The sequence below is a fragment of the Calypte anna genome, chromosome 1, assembly GCF_003957555.1.
Source record: "Calypte anna isolate BGI_N300 chromosome 1, bCalAnn1_v1.p, whole genome shotgun sequence".
Classification (NCBI taxonomy): domain Eukaryota; kingdom Metazoa; phylum Chordata; class Aves; order Apodiformes; family Trochilidae; genus Calypte; species Calypte anna.
The window spans coordinates 11,586,754-11,606,048 of record NC_044244.1 but is presented as its reverse complement, the minus strand read 5'-3'; the positions used below and the strand labels follow the sequence as shown (position 1 = coordinate 11,606,048).

At 36.4% G+C, this 19,295-nt stretch overlaps 1 protein-coding gene across 1 annotated transcript in view; it reads right to left on the bottom strand.

Moving 5' to 3' along the window:
• MAGI2 (membrane associated guanylate kinase, WW and PDZ domain containing 2) overlaps positions 1-19,295 on the bottom strand; it is a 694,450-nt gene that overhangs the window by 480,263 nt on the left and 194,892 nt on the right. The gene's annotated exons all lie outside the window — the stretch shown is intronic.

Genomic DNA, 19,295 nt, shown 5'->3' with positions numbered 1-19,295 from the left:
GAGATGAAAAATTGCAAGGAGATAGATCCCTAACTTGTTGCTTCATGCATTTGACCTTAAATTATTTTTTCAAACAGCATTTACTTTGAACCCTCTGCCAAAAAGTCTTATTGACCCGGACTATATATAGATTTTCCTGTAAAAAGGAACAAATAACATTTCTACCTAATTATTTGGAAGTCACTGCAGAGCACAAAGGGCTATAAATTGAAATATATTTCTCCTTCCAGTAGTCTTATTTATCTGCGAATTACAACCCCGTAATCTTATTATTGCTGCTCTTTGTCAAAAACCCTTTTTTTCCAGGTTTATGAAAAGCTTAAAAATAATTTCTGTTATCTTTAGCCTATGGCAAAAAGAACATCAGACTTTCATAATCAAAAGAAGAAAAAAAATAAAAAAGAAGCCCCAACTCATAAAAGACACAAAGAAATACCTTGGTGCCCTTTTCCTAAGTGCTGAGAACCTCCATACAGATCTCTGCTCTTCCAGGATGCCAGGTGAGCCTCTTAGTCTACTACTTTGGTACCACTAACCCTGTTTCTAGCATCGGGCTCCTTTCTAGACCAGACCATCCCTTATCCTGCTCCTTTCTGATGAGATTTCAGAGGAGGTGAGGGCTTCAGAAGGCTGCAGAGGGAAGCTCTGCTCCCAGTTGGAATCAGCTGTTCTTTCTCATTGGCTGCAGAGAATAAAGGTCCTGCAGCACTTGCTCTTCTCACTCTAATATACAGAACATGCCCAGTGATGCAGATGCTTTCTGGCAGCCTGAGAAAATGCCAGCTCAAGAACAACAGCTGTAGTCTGCCCACTGACATAAACCTGAATCATTCGACTGATGACACAAGTAAGTTTAGGAACCTACACAGATTTCTGACCCTCAAAGTGCATTTTTTATTTACAGCCTTTTGCTTCAAGCACAGCCATTTACTTCAGGCACAGCCATTTACTTCACCATGTGTTAACAAATGCACTAAGGCCTCTTAAGCACTTCCTAAAGAGCCACCTGATATTTTTATCAAACCACATACATCAAAGTAGAGGATGAAAATATCTATTTACGAGAGGAGATAACTGCAGCCTTATATTTTTTACATTTAGATTCTATAGCAAAAATTTCAAAAAAATTCAAAAACAGAAATAAAACCTGTACATGGTGCACAGGAAAAAAACCAAAAAACTTACCAGCTTCCAAGGATAAGAGAAACATGAATTTTTTTTCTTAATACTTAATTATATACTCTGACATTAGCAAAGTCTATTTTAAAGAACAGTCAGATGAACTACAGACAGTGCATGTAAAATTGACTGGTATAACAGTGAATTTTACATCCTGGAATGTGTAAAAAATAGCTCAAGACTCCTGAAAGGCAGATGCAGTATTTTTAATTCATACTTCCAAATGTCATTCTTCTGCTTTGCTGTTTTACCCGATGCTTGTCAAAAGCACACTTGACTCCAGATGTGCTTTCCAGGGACTTAAAATACCTGAGCTTTTGAGCAGCCTGATCCCTTTAAAATACAAGCAGAACAATATCTAGAGTGTTCTAGTATAGGGCCATAAGACTTTTTGAAAGAAACAACAGTAATTCATAAGTATGTAAACCAGTCTTGAATTAGCAACAGTGAGTTAGACCTTGTGTTACAGACTTTATGAATCAAGAATGACATGAGTAATAACAATGGAACTAAAAGTCTGAAAGAACAGATGAAAAGTATTATAATTTGGTTTACTTGAGAGGGAAAGAAAAAACCTAGTGATATTGTAAGTTCATAAAAAAAGAATCAACTAGACAGAAACTTTTTACACACAGTAACAATACTTGCACTATTTATAGGTCCTATCCAACCCAGTTAGACAAGGGTCTGACTTGGTTTCTATAACATTCAACTTTCCTTTATATTCTCTTTTTGTATTACATTGAAAAACACTGAGATGTTGAAAAATTTCTAACATTAACCTAGCTCCCTAGTTCTCTCTTATTCCCAGCCAGCCCACAGTGCAGGACCTCTGAAGGATGCTGAGGGGTGGCTGGTGTCTGCTGCAGGGTACCACCATCCCCACTGCAGCTGCACAGTAGCTCATGACGAGAAGCTCAGAGAGAAGCACTCCCAAAAGCCACATCCTGCTCACTGTGCATGACAGTGTAAGGAAGAGCTGTTGTGTGTCAGAGGTACTATACAGCACAAGCTTTAGAAACCCAACCCAGAGACCATAATTTAAAATATTCTCTGACCATTGCCTTGGGGAGGAGGCTGACAACTGTGCGACAGAGCATGCACTGGCTTGCAGCCATGCAGGGCTTTTTATTTTTTTCTTTTTCCTGGCTTGAGGCCTAGACTCTGTTTCAGTTTCATTTCACTCCAGTGAGTCCTATTGCTTTGCTAGCTGGGAAATACAGGATGTGAATTAAATACTTCCAGTAATGATCTCTTGCATAATGTATGTCTGGTCTAGGTACATCTACCGATCAAGATGGCAAACTCACAACCATGACTGAATTTGATTCCAGAGATTACAAAATTAGATACACTTGGATGAACTAAAAAATGTTCTGTTTGTATGTTATCTTTATGAATTTAATGAGCAAAGTGTATCTTTTTGCAATGTTTTAATGTATTTCTGTCAAATTTACTTCCCTCTATAAAATCTACTCTTAAGGTCCAGTCAGAAAAGAAATACATTAAAGAACACACATACAAAAGGGTATTGGATAGTTTCCAGCTCATTAAAAGATTGAAAACTGGAGAAGGTAAGTGCCATTCCCAAGAAAATGACAAGGACAAAGGCTCATGGTTTTCTCTAGCCTTAAGTACAGTAACTTTTTTTTTTAACTTTGTATTCAGTAACCCACTGATGTTGCAGCTGCAGGTTACTCTTGAGTTTTCTTTACAATGGACTACTGGTAAACACAAATATCCCCCTTGTTCCAACAATGTGAGCTCTAAATAATTTCTTACCCTTAAAACAGTTTTTATGGGTTTAAGCTCTCAACAAACAGTTGTGAGTATTCACCCACTAGTGGCTTCTCATCTTATACCATAACCTTCCAATGAAATGACTTACCAAAACCTGATGTGGCAAACTGATATTTTTTTTAACAGTATAATCAATTTCCTCTCAACCAAGAACAACATGCCATAGATATCTTATTAGCTGGGATTAAAATATAAAGGATTTCAATTTCCTTGGTCTCTACAAATACTCCCAGTTAGAAATATCTCAGTAAACAAGACTCTTACATCTAGATTTGCATCTGGCATATGACCTGTGCCTGAGGAAAACTGAGGAAATACCTTAAGATCTGTACCCTATGAGAACAGACTTTTAGTATAAACTACCTCTGGCCTTCTACTGACCTACTTGCATCAATCTGAGTATTCCCTTCTTTTCAATGAGCTCCCACTTCTGACTGTAAATATAAGACATCTATTTGGCACAGTCAAATGTCTTGGTTGAACAGGCTTCAGTAGGACTGGAAAGTCTCACTTCAAATATTTACTCAAGTGCTACTTGGAACTTTATCTGAATACTGTGCTATGCCTCTGTGGACATCTGACAATCGTTCAAGTTTCTCCTGTAGTAGAACACATCCAATTCGGTGCATGCTAAAGTAATTTATCTTTCATCATTCACAGATGACCTAACTGACCTTTCAATCAGTAGCCCAATGATGGCTTTAAAGATTTTTTTTAAAGAATTCTTTAAACCAGAAATAAGGAATAACTGATTAATTAGTTCTTTTCTCTACTTATGACATAAAAAATCTTTTACCAATAAAATTTTTGGGGCTTTTTTGTTTGGTTGGGTTTTTTTCTTTGTTTTTGTGGGGTTTTTTTGGTTTTTGTTTTGGGTTTTTTTTTGTGACTCTCTCTGAAATATATCAATAAAATACTAGCTATCAGAAATAAAAAGTTATGTACATTGTTAAGTTGATAATTTCTGAATAGTTTTAAATGGTCCAGAAAGAATTCAGAATACTGAAATCATTACATACAACCCTTCTCAATCATCCACATCAGTTCAGTGACACCATGCCAACTTACCTATAAAAATCTCTTTGATTTTTTCATTCTGGTATATATGATCTAACCTGAGGTGACGTGTAGTTCCCCTCCTTGAGTCCTGTTCTCCAGACCCACACATCTCTTAGGTTTGGGTATGCATAAAAAAACCAGCATTGCAAACTTGAGACTGGCACTACCCAACTGTAAAAGAGCCTGTGTCAGCCAGGGCTCCAAAGCCTCCTGCTGAAGCACACTTTTCACTGTGACCTCCCTAAGGCAACTGAAAAGATTTTAAACATAAAAAAATATTAACTGCCACATCCCCTCGTGTCTCAAAGTTTCTTTCCCCTGTGGTCCTCTCAAGAGAAGAGCACAAGATTTTTTTCTTGCAAAAGTCTAGTGACATTTTTTTGTAATACACTTCAAGAAAATATCCTTAAGAAAACACTCATGAAAGAGTCGTTGATGATTACAATTACTTCCATGAACTGCTAGAGTTTATAGTACAAAAAATACTTTTTAAACAAACAAAGTACATCTCACCTTAGTACTTGGTTAATAAAGATGTCGTGCATTTAACAATTCTGAACCAGTATGAGGTGATATGCTTTAAAAGTTTCTTTAACTGATAAGAGTAACCAAAAATAGTCACTTTTAGGGGGGAATCTGAAAATTCTAAGTAATATTAAAAGTTTCTGTTGTATTCTATAAGGATTTGTTATTAAACTAGAGTCTTCAGCTAAGCCTGATATTTAGGGGAAACTGTTCTCAACAAACCTATCTAGTGACTGGAAGAGTATAAAGATGAATGTGGGCACTTCACTAATCACCATATATTGGGCATATTCAACCCTGGAACTTCCTTCAGGTTTCCACGTAAAATATGTAATCACTGTAACAGTAGTCTGAAAACAGTACATAAAAGCTTTAGTAAAATATAGGAAGTATGTAGTACCTTCTAGTCATCAGCTGAAGATTATATATTTTGCTTCTAAAGCTTTTCTACCCCCAGATTAAATTCCATGTGTCTTCTTTGAACTTCAGCCTGCCTTCTACCACTACCTTCAGACATGCCTGCCATGTGAATTATCTGCAACAGAGCCCAGAAACACTGAGGATTGACTGAGCCATGGAATCCTGTTAAAGTATATCATGCTCTGGAATTATTTTAATTTTGTGGCTAACCTTAAGTCTGTATGAAATATGAGACCCAAGTGTTCTCTGCCAGAAGCAAAAATGTGGTTTGTAATTCTGTAGGGAGACTGTATCACGGTAGAGTCAGCTGAGCCAAACACATCTGCATTTTATACCTTATCTCAGATTACTGAACTTCAGCTCTTACTACAATAGTAAATCTTCAGTCCTTGTGGCTATGGAAACAGCCTTCCATTGTGGACCCAGCTGCAGCATCTTCCAGAGACTGTTGGCAGCAAGCAACATTGACTTCAAGATAGGCATGCCCAAGTTAACCTCAAAAAAAATACCATTTAATTAGGAAAATCATTTTGTTGCTTTGCTATTCAGAGATACTTTGTTCTGTTCCTTTTTTGTTGTTTGATGACCCAGCACAGTTGTTGACTGGAATTTTTAGAAAACCATTACTTAATTGGTTGTTAAAAGAATGTTAAGCTGTACTTCATGTAGCAGGACAGTTTGGGGCACTTTGTTTTCAGAATACTTTTCAGAATTCTAGTTATTAGGTGCATAAAGTAAAAGTGATATTTGAATACTGTTGCTAGTTCTCTACAAAGCTTGTCTGGAAATGAACTGCCTTTTACTCTAGTTTTGAAATTGACTAAAGCTAATTATGAAACAGCTGTTTGTAGGTGCCTTTAGCATATCATTGATTTGACTGATAGCCTACACATAAACATTAATGATTGCTACTGAGATTTTTAAAAGACTGTAATTGTTGCTACAAGACTTACTGCAAGGGAAATATTTACTTTTATGGATGCTTTTGACAAACATGAAATTGTGAGGGATTATAAATTTACTTAGAAAATGAGAATGTCAAAAATTACTCAGCCTGTTCACTCATATTGAGCCCAGCAATATCTACAAGGATAGACTTGTCTTGGACTTTAAACAGATTTAGAGAAGTCTTACTTCAAATGCTACCTGGCCTTCAGATGCTCCCACTCATAGAAATCCACTTTTATTTGGACAAAGAATACTGCAACAGAGCTTGAAACTTGTTAAGGCCAATGTTTGTTATGTGATTTGACTCTCAGATACAGCTCCCTAAGAGAATGATAGAAAAGTCCCAGCTGGCTTCAACTGGAACAGTTGGAAAAGGGAAATAAAACATCTTACTGGTATTTTTCTAAAGAAAATAACTCTTTGAAAACTGGTGGCACTTAAAGATGAATACTCTTAGAATAATCTTAACCGAGGATTGACTGAAGCATACTGAAAACATTTTAACAAAAATAAGGCTGGCTTTATCTTCAGAAAACATTTATATTGTTATTTGTGGTCAATAAATTTCCAGGAAGCTGTTCTGAATTCTAGGAAAATCCACATTAGCCACAAATGTCCAGTAGACAAGTTAACCAAGGGGAAAAAGAAATTCATAATAGAATGGCTTGAATTGGACCTTAAAGATCATCTTTCCAACTCCCCCTGAAAGGCAGGGACACCACCCACTAGACCAGGTTGCTCAAAAGATGTAAGAATTTTATTTTTCTATCAAATTATAGCAGAATATTTTTCCATGTATATACTTGGCAAAAAAAAAAATCCCATGTTTCTCCCTTTATGCTGCTTACTGACATCCTCATTAGAGAAAAACCACATTTACAAATTGACTTCACTGGAAAAGCTCGAAAGCAGCATTAATCTCTGATATGTAATAATGGAGATAATGTGGGGCTCATTCATTCTGCCTGGGTACAAATTATTCCTCACTGCGTCACTTTCATTCTCTGTGCTGTAAGGGTGAGTCACTTAACACTGAAACTCTGCAAACCCTCTTAGGGTCATCTGGTGGAGCAGTAACTTAAATCCCTGCGAGAAGGGCATGTTCAGATAGTATTCCTCAGGAACAAATCAAAACCATCTTATTTGTACTTAAAGCCACCTTGGGACTCCACATGCAGAGACTCTACAATCTTCTCTGCATCCCCTCGGTGCTGTCTACTCCTAAAAACCTGCACTGAGAGCTACATAGTCAGTCTTCAAGATGAACCTGTTATGGTTTGTTGTCTAGTTTAGTTTTATTTTTATTCAAGAAAAAGTAGAATTAAAGAGAATATGTTCAAAATTGTCTTACTAAAAACAAATCCTCCTGTCTTAGCTTTGCAATGTCTGAATTAAGCTCCTCTTAAAAGCAGACCTCAATTGCTCCTCACTATTAATGGAAAAAAGTCAGTGTTCTGTTTATTACTCTTTTTTTATGAATACAGCAATAAAATTGTATATCTGCTAGAGACACAAAAATATTCGTTTCCTCTAATATTCTTTAAGTTTTATCATCTTTGGGAAGACAATTGTTATGGAACTTTGAGGTTTGACAAGTATTTGAATAAAGAAAGACTGGATGGGAATAGTGGAATAGTTTTACCAGACTTGAATTATTTGAAAGGTATTTTACTTAAATCATAGCTGCACAATTTTAATTGCCTGAGATACAGACTTATTTTCCTTACTTCTGGAAATAATATTGCCATATTAATAGGCTGCGAATTGTGTGCTGTCATTTTGTAAAAGAGGAAGATTAATCTGGGTTAAAAAATCCTAATAACATACAATTTATGAGGGAAGCAAGCTCACAGAGGCTACCATTGTGTGAGTTCTAATAATAGTTACAAAATATGATTTAGGTTTATATCTGAATCATGGGAGCCTAGTTTTTTAAAGTCTTTGAGCATCTCAGTCTGAGCCATAATGTATTGTGAAAAATCACTAGAATAATACATTACTTCCTGGCTTTCTAATAGCTTGTTACATAAATAGTAGAACACCATTTTGCAGACTTTATACTCATTAAACTTTTCAAGTGCAAAATCAACTTGCACTAGATAAAGTGAACTTTGAAAGCAGAGTTCACAAACTTATTATTAATCTCTGAGATTGCATTGCGTAAATGTTATAAAATGAATATTCTTCTCCCAAAACACTATTTTTCCGAGTCAAATGTCATGGCATTCATATCAAGTCAAAACAGGAGTAAAATGTTGAGAAAAATTAAAACAGTAGATATTTTTCAGTAATGTGGAATTAAGACAACACAAAACATGCAAATAAGCCTGAGGTCAAGACGGTTTCATCCAGTTATATGCACAACACAATCACAGAACCATAGCATGCTTAGGGTTGGAAGGGACCATCAAGGTTGGAAGGGTTGGAAGGGATCATAAAGTTCCAATCCCCTGCATGGCCTGGGAAACCTCCCACTAGACCTCAAAACCCTATCCAATCTGGCCTTGAACATTTCCAAGGATAAAGCAACCTGTCCCATTGTCTCACAACCCTCACACTGAAGAATTTTGTCTTAATGTCTAACCTAAATCTGCTCTTAAATGGCTTTAAACCATTACCTCTTGTCCTACACGCAGCACAATTAAGTGACATGGTTCTCTCTGTTTCATTTCTGTGTGATGTTCATAGTGTTACCATCTTGCAGCTCTCATAAATTCACCAGGGTTGTGCCCAGTCAGTAAATTTTGGAAAATTTCTCAGCACATGAACCCAAAATAAAAGTCATGCTGGAAACTGAGCATGTGTCACTCCTCTTTCTAAGATAAGTGTGGGCAAGTGCCTCACCATGTTGAGCCCACAGGTACAAGGGATGCACTTTTTAGTCTTTATAGATGAATATGGAAGTGGTGACACAGGCTACACACCAAGAAACCTGCATTTCACTGGAAACAGAAGAGGAGATAAAGTCTGTGGAGTGTTTGGTATAGACTGGAATGAAAGTTGCAGTGCTGAGCAGGTCATTACTAGGCTTAAAAACAAATGAATCACAAAATAACTAGATTAGCAGTAGACCTAATATTTAGAGCTTTACAAGAACACTACACTGTTCATCCCATTGAAAGTGTAACAGATATATTTCTAAGGTTACATATTATTCAGGATTTCAGTTTACGCTGGTTTGAGAATTACAGCCTTTAAACAAAAAGTTGTATTTCCCTGCCTGGGGCAGGGGGAGGGCAATGTCTCTAAGGCACCCAAGACAGCTAAATCTTCTATAGATGGCTGTCAGAAAAATATTTTGATAAAATTTATGTAAGAAATTGGAAATTGTATATAATTTCACTATAAAACTAATTCTAAAAAATCTAGATATAGCTAGAAAAAATGACAACAAAATAAGCATTTACTTTAAAAGACTGCATAACAAGGTGTTAGTAATCCAATTTTCTTTCTTGAAGACATCTAAAACCTCATTATTCTTTGTGCAGTTTTATAAGGTGATTATTAATCTTACAATAATAATTAATACTAAGAATTAAAAGATTGGCATAAGGAATAAATTTTTGTTTTTGAAAGAAAATGAGGGTACAAATAAGCCAAGAGGATTACTTGGTTTTGACGTAAAGTTGAAAAAAATGTTCATTTGTCAGTTGAGCATTTTTTACAGTGACAAACTTATTAGCTATTGTAACACAACATGTATAACACAACAGCATGATTGACAGTATCTGTTATCTCAATATAAAACCCATTCAGAGTATTTTCTGGCACAATCTAGCACACTATGCAAGCACCAAGGATGTACAGTAAAAATAAAATCAAAGCAGTGTAAATTTTGGTAAAAGATTGAGTCATACTTCAATATGAAAAAATAAAATGAAGTTGTTGAGGCCTCAATAGCACCTTACAGCATCGTGAATTGGGTTTTCTCCAGACAGTCTCGAGAACAACTTTGACATTTTGCCTTACTTATGTGTTAATTAAATCCAGCAATATTTTTCATACAGTCACACAGCTACAGGTACTAGAACATTTAATGTCAGAGGAATGATGCTCTGGGACAAGTTCTGGGCTGTTATGCTTAGCAGTCTGTCTCTGGCAAGCATTTCACTGAGGCAAAGGAAAAAAAAATGCCCATCAGAGTCTGGGTGCTGCAGCTGCTGCAACATGGCAAGGCAGACATCTCAATCACTTGCACTTAGGGTACAATTCCTGTAGTCCCTCTATTTTCCACATACAGAAAGGAAAATCTTCCTACTAGTTTTAGAAGGAAGCTGTCAGGATAAGTACAGGCAAACAAATAAGTAAACACCACATATAAAAGAGAGATTTGTAGAAGACTGAGCAAATTATATCTGTGTACTTACTGCCAACAGGGCTTTCTATGCAGTGACAACCCCCTTTGCCACTTCCAGGCAGGGACACAGACTGCATGAACTCACTAATCTGTATCCATCAACAGCAGCAGATCCCCAGCACACAAAGAGAAAGTAGTTTCAAATTAGCTTGTTCTCAAAAAGCTGCAAAAATAGGTCTGATTTCTTTCAATCAAAAAATGAAAGACTTTCACTCAATAAGCACTTTCAAATTACTGCATGTTGCTAAGCCCAGCCAATAAGGCAATGTTTTTAGGCAATCAAAGGTACCTTTTGTGTAGTGCAGTACTTCAGCATGAAAGACAGCACTTCCTTTTGGAGCACTGACCCAGCTGCTCAGTGCACGAAGAAGCTGTTATATGCTGGGACAGTCTCGGTTAGATGAGTCCCCTCATGCTGATTTAATTAGCACTGTTAGGAAATGTAAATGACCGAAAGAGACACTGAGCATTGTGCAAAATTACATTGTGCAAAATATGTGAGCTTACATAATATGTTTCAACAAAGAAATAAAATGCTCCTGTTCCCAAGAGCTCTGGGCAGGCAGATGGTGGGTACTCCAGCAAGATCATGCACTCTGCCTGCAGACACTCAATGCCCTGAGCCTCGGGGGAAGGCACTGCTGCTGCACTTCTGTAATACCCCACTTTGCTGAGCCACGGAACAAAACACAGGATTACAGCTGGACTGAAACTGCTGCATCCCTAGAAGCAGGAAGGTGTCACAATAAGGGACAAAAACGAGATGACGGAGTTCTAGGTTCACGTTTTCACCCTACAGGCACATTGTGCCCGTGTCTATGAGCTACCAGACTGAAATCAATACAGACTAAGCATTCAGAAGAACGCTTAGTTGTTTCATACAGAATTTATAACCTTTTCACAGTTGTTACTTAATTAAAAGAGAAAGCTAGAAGGCTAAAATCATGGAACAATAAAGAATTTGGCGAGCCACTGAGGTGTGGATTAATAGCTAAACATTTCCATCTTTATCTGTGCATGTGAAGGTCAGTATCATTGTGCATATGATACAAATTATAAAAGTGCCTCAGATACTAATATTGCCAAGGAGGATGTGCCTGTAATTTCACCTGCCCTTCTCTGTTGAGATTTTGATGCACACCTCATAAAATATTAGTTATGAACTTTCCCAGTGCCATTTCTTGCAGTGCTACAGTCTATAAGTAAGCTTTACACGATATAAGAAATTCCAGCAGTCAATTTGCCTTATATTTTTCCCCCCCTTTCAGCATTAACTAGCATGCAGTGACAATTGAAAGATTTATGGTTTTTAATCAGGAAGCTAGTAAAAAATTTCTTTCTGTAAGACTGCAATAGAAAAAGGAAATTAAAACAAAAAAAGGGTGAGAATCTTGGATCTTTGTGTAGCTATGGTGAAGAAAAACTTCATTTCATGGATTTTCTCCTACACACATAAAGACTCAAAGAAAACAAGAATTTCAGCAGCTGGCTTTAATATTTTGCCAATATCCATATCTTGTGAGGTCTTCTGGGACACATATAAGTGGACTCAGACGTCACATGCAGAATGTCACTGTGCACCATCAGATTGTTTACTCATCCTGTACCGGTAAGCTAAGCTAATACCTATGCTGGAGTGAGTCTGCACTCATATTGGTTATAGGTACTGGGGTATAAGGTGTAAGAAAAGAGAAAACAGAGGACCCAGAGCATTTTATTTAGTGACTCTGCAAGTCTGCCTGGTGCTTTAGGAGGACAGATGAAGAAGGATGATAACACAGGAAGAAACAATGACTTTTCTATGCATATTTCATGCCCTAAATAAAATGTATCATTCATTGTACTGTAGGAAGGAGATTTTTCATTTTAGGAGCCACTCCAAACAAAATGTGCTAAGGATTCAATTTGAATGTTGAGGTTACTTTCTGAAGGCTCCTTCAGTTGCCAAGCGATCACCCCAAAAATCCTAAGTTAGTTTATATGACAGGAGAACTGAAAGACTGCATTGGACTTACTTGAAGTTCTTGGCAACCACATGGATATCTGAAAAGATGATTTGGCTTGAGGATCAGTATTAAAAGGCAGCGTGTCCAACCTTTTGACCCTTCACCTATTGGCAGTTCAGATAGAGTTAGTTATGCTTTGGTGTGAAATATATTGGACATACTAATACATGAAAAATCCCACATAAAACTTTGCATAGAAACTAGTATTAATTAGCTCAGCTAACCTAAGTAATTGAAATCTTTGAGATTTCAACTCACTGCTTAAGAGCATGAAAAGTACAAAGAGGCCCTGTCCAAAACTGCTGGGTTTTTTCTTCCATTTTGCTCCTTAACCATTCCCTACTTCTCAGTATCTTTCCTGGTACCTTGAATTCCAGTTTCTTTCTAGACCTTTCTTCGTTTTTTCACCCTGTTACACTCTTATCTTCCCTTTCCCATCTCTCTTGTCTTTTTTAATGCTCTCAATACCACTTTACTTTCTGGATGATAACTGAAGCAGAGATGGGTACTGGAGTGAGCACCAGCTGGGCCAGTTAATCTGGATCTTCCCCAGAAGAGATACCTGAAGGGCTAAAGGTCTTGATGAACCAAATAAGCAAGTACATACAAGTATTAGATAGGTCCCTATATATATGCATTAGTTTAATACATCTATATCCTTACACCTACTTCTTGCAACAGCTGTCAGAGCTAAGAAAAAAATTATTTATGTCTATCCCACTATAGTACAGGCAGACCAGATTAAAGACTTCCACACTATAATATCTAGGGAAAAAAAATGCCTTTACTTGCTATTAAAGAACAAAATAAATGGAATACCACTAAAAGCCCTGGTTAATGAACAAGTAGTTTTGGCTATGCAAAAAATTCTAAAACATTTTCACAAGTTTCTTAATGTGTAATGTTGGTTGAAGCTTGGAACAAATCATCAGAAAGATTGGCTGGCTGTTTCAAGACACACTTCAGTTGAAGCTGTGATCTTATTCATGAGGTGAATTCAGAGATATTCCACAAAGGCCTTTGGGTTTTGGTGTTTTAATTAAACAAATGGAGGAGAGCCATTTCAAAGAAAATCAAGCAGAGTAGTCTTTCCTGTATAGCCGTCTGCAGGTATCTTTCTAATCAGCAAAAGACCAAAGACACCAAGAAAAAAGGATCTGGCTTTTGTTCTTAAGGAATGCATAAAAGACATAGTAATTCACCAGTCATCAAGGAAGAGCTGGCAGATGTCCTAATTCAGCAAGGGAATAGTCAGTGTATGGAGTTAACAGATTTTTTGGTTGGAGGTATTTCAATGATAAAGGAATGTTGTACATCAAGGAAAACCAAGAGGAAAAGTAACCTCTGAGGATACTGCCAGCATTGTACTGCCTCCTAAAAATCATCAACTAACATCACATGTCTTTGTGAACAATTAAGGAGAGTATACATCTATATTAGCCCATACTGCAGTTCAGTGGCAGCACACTAGTAGAGCAAACACCTGAGGATCTAACATCCTGACTGTGTGTGCTTTAAGGGTGTTATTTAGTACTTGTTCCAGTTAAATCCCACAGGCTTGCTGACCACTCATATAGGTGGTGACTTCCTAGATTATTCAGATCTAAAATGAACACCATCCACATCACGTGAGTCTGATCTGCAAGATGAACTACAATATAATGAAGTAGGGACCATTGGGACATTTATTTCAGAGAAATATTCCTTATCTGGACTGAAATGCTAATGCATATGCTCCCACACTCGCTTTCTACCTGATTGCCATTGGTACAGAGAATTCTGAAGAAAAAACATTGCAATGGCAATAGATTCCATCTCCTCATCCAACAACTGTGCAAGTGTATACTGTATGCATACAGATTTCATGGAGTGTTTTGATGAAAGCAGTGACCAAACCAGCTTTTGATTACTTTTGTAACTTTTTCAGTAACATTTCAGAAGAATTTAGATTGTGGCCACTATGCAAATTTGAGTAATTTGTGTTGTGGATATATCACCATCCATAAATAAATTAGAATTGCTTGGTAACAATATAAAATGAATTTCTCATTGCAAGCAGATTTCTCCTGTATTTATAAATTCTTTCTTTTCATGCTGTACTAATGTATGGTATGCCTCTTCTTTTTTGCTTCTGTACTACAGGAAATATGTAAGTTATCTGTTGTATTAACAAGTACCTGAAGAGACATTTTATACTATTACAGGCTGTTAGTGATTATTATTATTATTGCTGTTATTATTAACACATTTATTATTGTTATTATTATTAATAATAATATCATTATTATTAATTCATGTATTAATTTGTGACCGAAATAGAATAACACAAGGAGAAAAAGGATGTATTTTGGAATAGTAACCACCTACTACAGCACAAATAAGGAATGTACAAATAAGGATGTACTCTAGGTGGCCCTGCTCTGGCAGGGGGGGTTGGACTAGATGATCTTTCGAGGTCCCTTCCAACCCCTAGGATTCTATGAAAATGTTACTTACACATACTGAATACTTTAAATAATTTCAGATAGTGTCTGATTCAAAGTAGCCAGGCTGCCAAAGGCTACGGAAACAATGATTGCTTTTCAAAAATGTCAATGAACAATTTGAATGTCTGTAAACAGGGAATTGAGCACAAGACAGACTTAGAATTGCTTTTTTTCTTGCTTTTTTGGTTTTTTATGTTGGGCTTTTTTTTTTTTTGGAGGGGGGTTGTTTGGTTGGTTGTGTTGTTTGTTTAGGGCCATTCTTCTGAATTTCTGCACTGTGGGGAATTTACAAGCATTGTGCAGAAAAGTCAGACCTCTCTATGCAGATTTGGAAGGAGCAGAGCCATTCCAAAGATAGGCAAAATCACGCAGTTATATTTCAAGATTATACATATTAATGCTTTATGTTCAAGGTCAAACAAACATTAGATTGTTTAGTCTGACCTCCCAAAGACTGCAGGACATGCTATTTCAAATAGTGACCCTGTATTAAGCCCATTAATTGATGTTTACTACAGCACTTTTCAGTAAGGTCTACAGGCTGAAGATGAGCAAAGATGGAAAACCTTTCTTTGGTAGTTTAGTTGGGCTTACTTTTAAAACTGTATGCCTTAATTTTAATTTTACTGTCTCTACCTTTGGTTTCCAGCCCTTGGCTAGAGTATCTCTCTTTCCTTGCAACAATGAAATACATGGAAGAGCTCCATGCAAAGATTTTGTGTGCATTGTAAATGAAACCACATTTTTTTTTTCTTTTTTTTTATCACACGAGCTCAACAAATCTGAATTTCTCTGTTTCTACATTTCTTGAATATTTTTTTTCCCTGCAGCTGATTTCTAATTGGTCTATGTCACATCTAAGGAAAAGAGAGCAGAGCTGTACACAGATTCCCCACTGCCTTACCCAGAGCCACAGAGTGCCTGTGGCTTCACCTCTGCAGAGATTATGGGGAGTTTAATGCTTTTGTGGCAAACAACTGACATCAGCTCTTAGCTCTTGTAAAAATATTCGTTTTCTTCACACTGCCTATAGAATGCTGTATACTTAATTTTATTTCAGTACCAGAACAAGAAAGGTTTTGACAGAAATGCTCTTCCAGCTGGCAGTCACTGCACACAGAAGGGGAGGAGATGCAAGAAAACTAACTGCATAGGGAAAGGAGAGTGAAATTACAAAACAAAGCAGGAAATAATTTAGTAACAGCATCAATCATGCTTTCCAATGGCACAAGTGACCAGTAGGATACATGCTCTAAGTAGCTAATTTGAAAAGAGAAAGATATTTACTGTGGTTTTGAAGTCAGGCACTAAAATAGGCACAGGATGTCTACACATTATTGCTGATCCTGGCCTAGAAGGCTTCAGCATAGCAAGATCAAAATGAAGGAGAAAAGCTGGAGTAAGATAATACAAACTGAAAAATGTTTGCAAGTAATAAACATTCTTAACATTACTTCTTCTATGAAAACTGCACTTACACATTTCTGCACAAATACCTCTATAAAAATCTAGTTTCCATTTACTCATATATTTCAATAATTTTCACCTACTTGCCTAAAGTTTATAGGCATTCATATCCCTAAATGGTGAAACTGTATATGATGCAAAGAAAATTTAATATTTTACAGCACAAAGGTACTTAGGTAGAATCATGCTTTGCATTATTACTGAAAAAATATCTTCTTAAAATCTTTTAAATATAGGAAAACAAATTATTGTTATTTTATAGGAAAATGGGTGTTTTGGGACACAGTAATCACAGATTCTCCATCCCTCAGTTTCTTTTCTAGTACATATTTACACAAATTTAAAATTATTCTCATCCAAAACAAACCCCACAGTTAAGACAAATATGTGACATTATACAATATCTAGTGATAAACTATAAGCAATCATATAATTAAGGAATAGCAGAATATATATATGTGCACAGGGGACAGAGTTAACACTATTCATTCAACCTTAGCTGATATTTCACTGCTTCTGAAGCCTTAATTGTCTAATATTAATATTCTTCTTACATCTTAGGGATGCATTTTATGCCATCCTTTTTGCTAAGGCAAGTGTTATTGTAGCTAGGTGGTTCCTCCCTCACTCTTCCCCCTGACTCTTCTGCCCCCAAGGCTCTCTGTAGATAGTTCAATAGCTGCTCTGCTTATAGAGAAATTTAAGTATTGTTAATGAGCAAAAATAACAAGAATATTTTTCTAATAAACACAAGATACATCTTGAAACTTCTAAACTCTTTCTGGCACACCAGAGATGACAGAAAGTCAGCCTGCATATAGATGGTTATGATACGCATTCTACTTAACTTGTTTATTCAAAATAATTAAAAGCTCATATCTGTTGTTCTACAGATCAAAGTCCCTCAAAAAAGGAAGATATAGCAACACAGATGCAGATTACTGATGATAATTCTCATTTTTAAAATCAATTTCTTTTGGTTCACAGTAACAATAAGCTTTCTCTACGTTTCCTAGGCCACCTTCTAAATTAAGGCACATGGATATAATGATGGGCATGGTGCATTACTTGCACCTTTTCCATAACCAAGACATTTTTTCCAGGAATAATGGGACTTCTGGCTTCTTCCCACACCTGAAAGACTGCTGAGCTCTTTAAATAAAGTGCAGCTTTTCTGAATTACTCCTATGGCATAGGAGGACATGTAAAATTAATGATATTCCAGCCAGGGCAGATTTTTCCTACAATACATATTTTTTTTTTTCCTTGTTTGCAAACTCTGCAGTTAAAAGGTTTCATAAGTCAAGGCCTTAGGATATCTTTCTTCTACATCTAGAAGTCCCACTGCTTTCAAAATTAATCGATTTTGCTTTAGTCTCCGTAAGCAGGTACAATCCTCTCTGGCTGCTATGTTTTTACTTCTACAAAATAGAAAATGCTCTTTACTGAAGTCATTTTTCTGCTTTTTATTGAAAGGCATTTATGCAATAAATATGCACTATCATTCCCTTAGAAAAAGGTTACAAGAGAGAGAGGATTTTTAAGTTTTTAAGCCTGCTTCTCAACCAGGAATTTTTGTTTGTTTCTGGTGCTGGTATGGTTAAGAAAGGAAGCTTTTCCAGCTTTTTGTTTAACAGTCTCAAGAGGAAAGCATATTGCTTGTTTTCTTCAATTATTTAAAAATTATACAGAGTTTATTACAAAAACAATCTAAGTCTGGATTGTAAAAGGTATTATTATTCATTAGCAGTCTTCCATTCATTACAATGTCATATATTCCTTCAAAAATTACTTTAGAAGATGTTTTTCATGAAACAAAATGTTCCTTTACAACATATTTTCATTAAAGGCACAGAGCATCAACAGAACATGTAACTAGCTTCTTGAAAACAGAATTCCAAGGATCATGGCTCTGTACCTGGTGTTGGTCTTTGAAAACATTTGTTTAAACAGGAATTTCTGCAATGGAGACAGATTTGTTCCAGGAACCATGTCCACTGCTGGTGAGTGCATTACAAGGAGAAGAGAAATGCTGAAAATCAGTGGAACTTCCTTCACCTCTCAGCAGTATGAATGACTTTCCTCTGCAAGAATGAACATCTAACATGTGATAAAATCCTATAAAAAGACAAATACAGCACTTTATTTGGTATTAAGACTACCATAAATATGCTAAATACACCGGAAAGCAGAAGTATCCAGTGAAGTATATACATTTAAATATAAAACCTTGTCTTTCCCTTGTGTATTAGGTGGCTAAAAAAATTACTTGTATTTTATGTGCTGAAGGTTAATTAGAATAATGCTGTCTTGCTGTCCATAGAATGAGATCAGTTTAACTACACACCTCCCAAGTAATCTGATAAATTCCTGCTGAAGTGCTATCTGGAAAGACCATCACAAGCCTCTGCATTTGAAACCACCATCTAAAACCAAATTGCAAAAAAAAGCATGTTTATGAAGCATTTTGGACTATGGAACTTCTGAATTTACTCTGCTTGGAAATTCTAATTCTACCCATACCTACAGAAAATGGGTAAAATCAATTCTACAGATAATCTGCTGCTCTGCTTCATAACCTGTGATTTGCACATGAACATCTTCACAGCAAAATATCTCAATAGTGTTTTCCCAACAGCAGTTTCAACTGCAGCACTTTTTCTTCAACAAAAAGAAGAGTGCTGCATTGTTACAGAAAGATACCTTTCAATGTTTTGATGAGTCTCAGGAAAAATCTTGGAGTTCCTTGCAAAAGGATTTTTACCATAGTTACAGAAATGCAATCTTTGGTTTTCTTTAAGGCAATAATCTTACAGTCTCATAGATTCAGCTGTATCGAAGTAGAGGTATTAGGCTGTTAGCACTTAATTCTCAGCAATTGCTTTGCTTGTCCCCATTCTCTTTTCTCCCAAAGTAAGACAGCATTGTAGGTATTCCACTGCATAAGCCTGAATAAAAATATTGTGTTTATTCAAGGTCTGCTTGAATACATCTTTGAGCAACCTGGTGTGGTGGGAGATGTCCCTGCCCATGGCACAGGGATTGGAA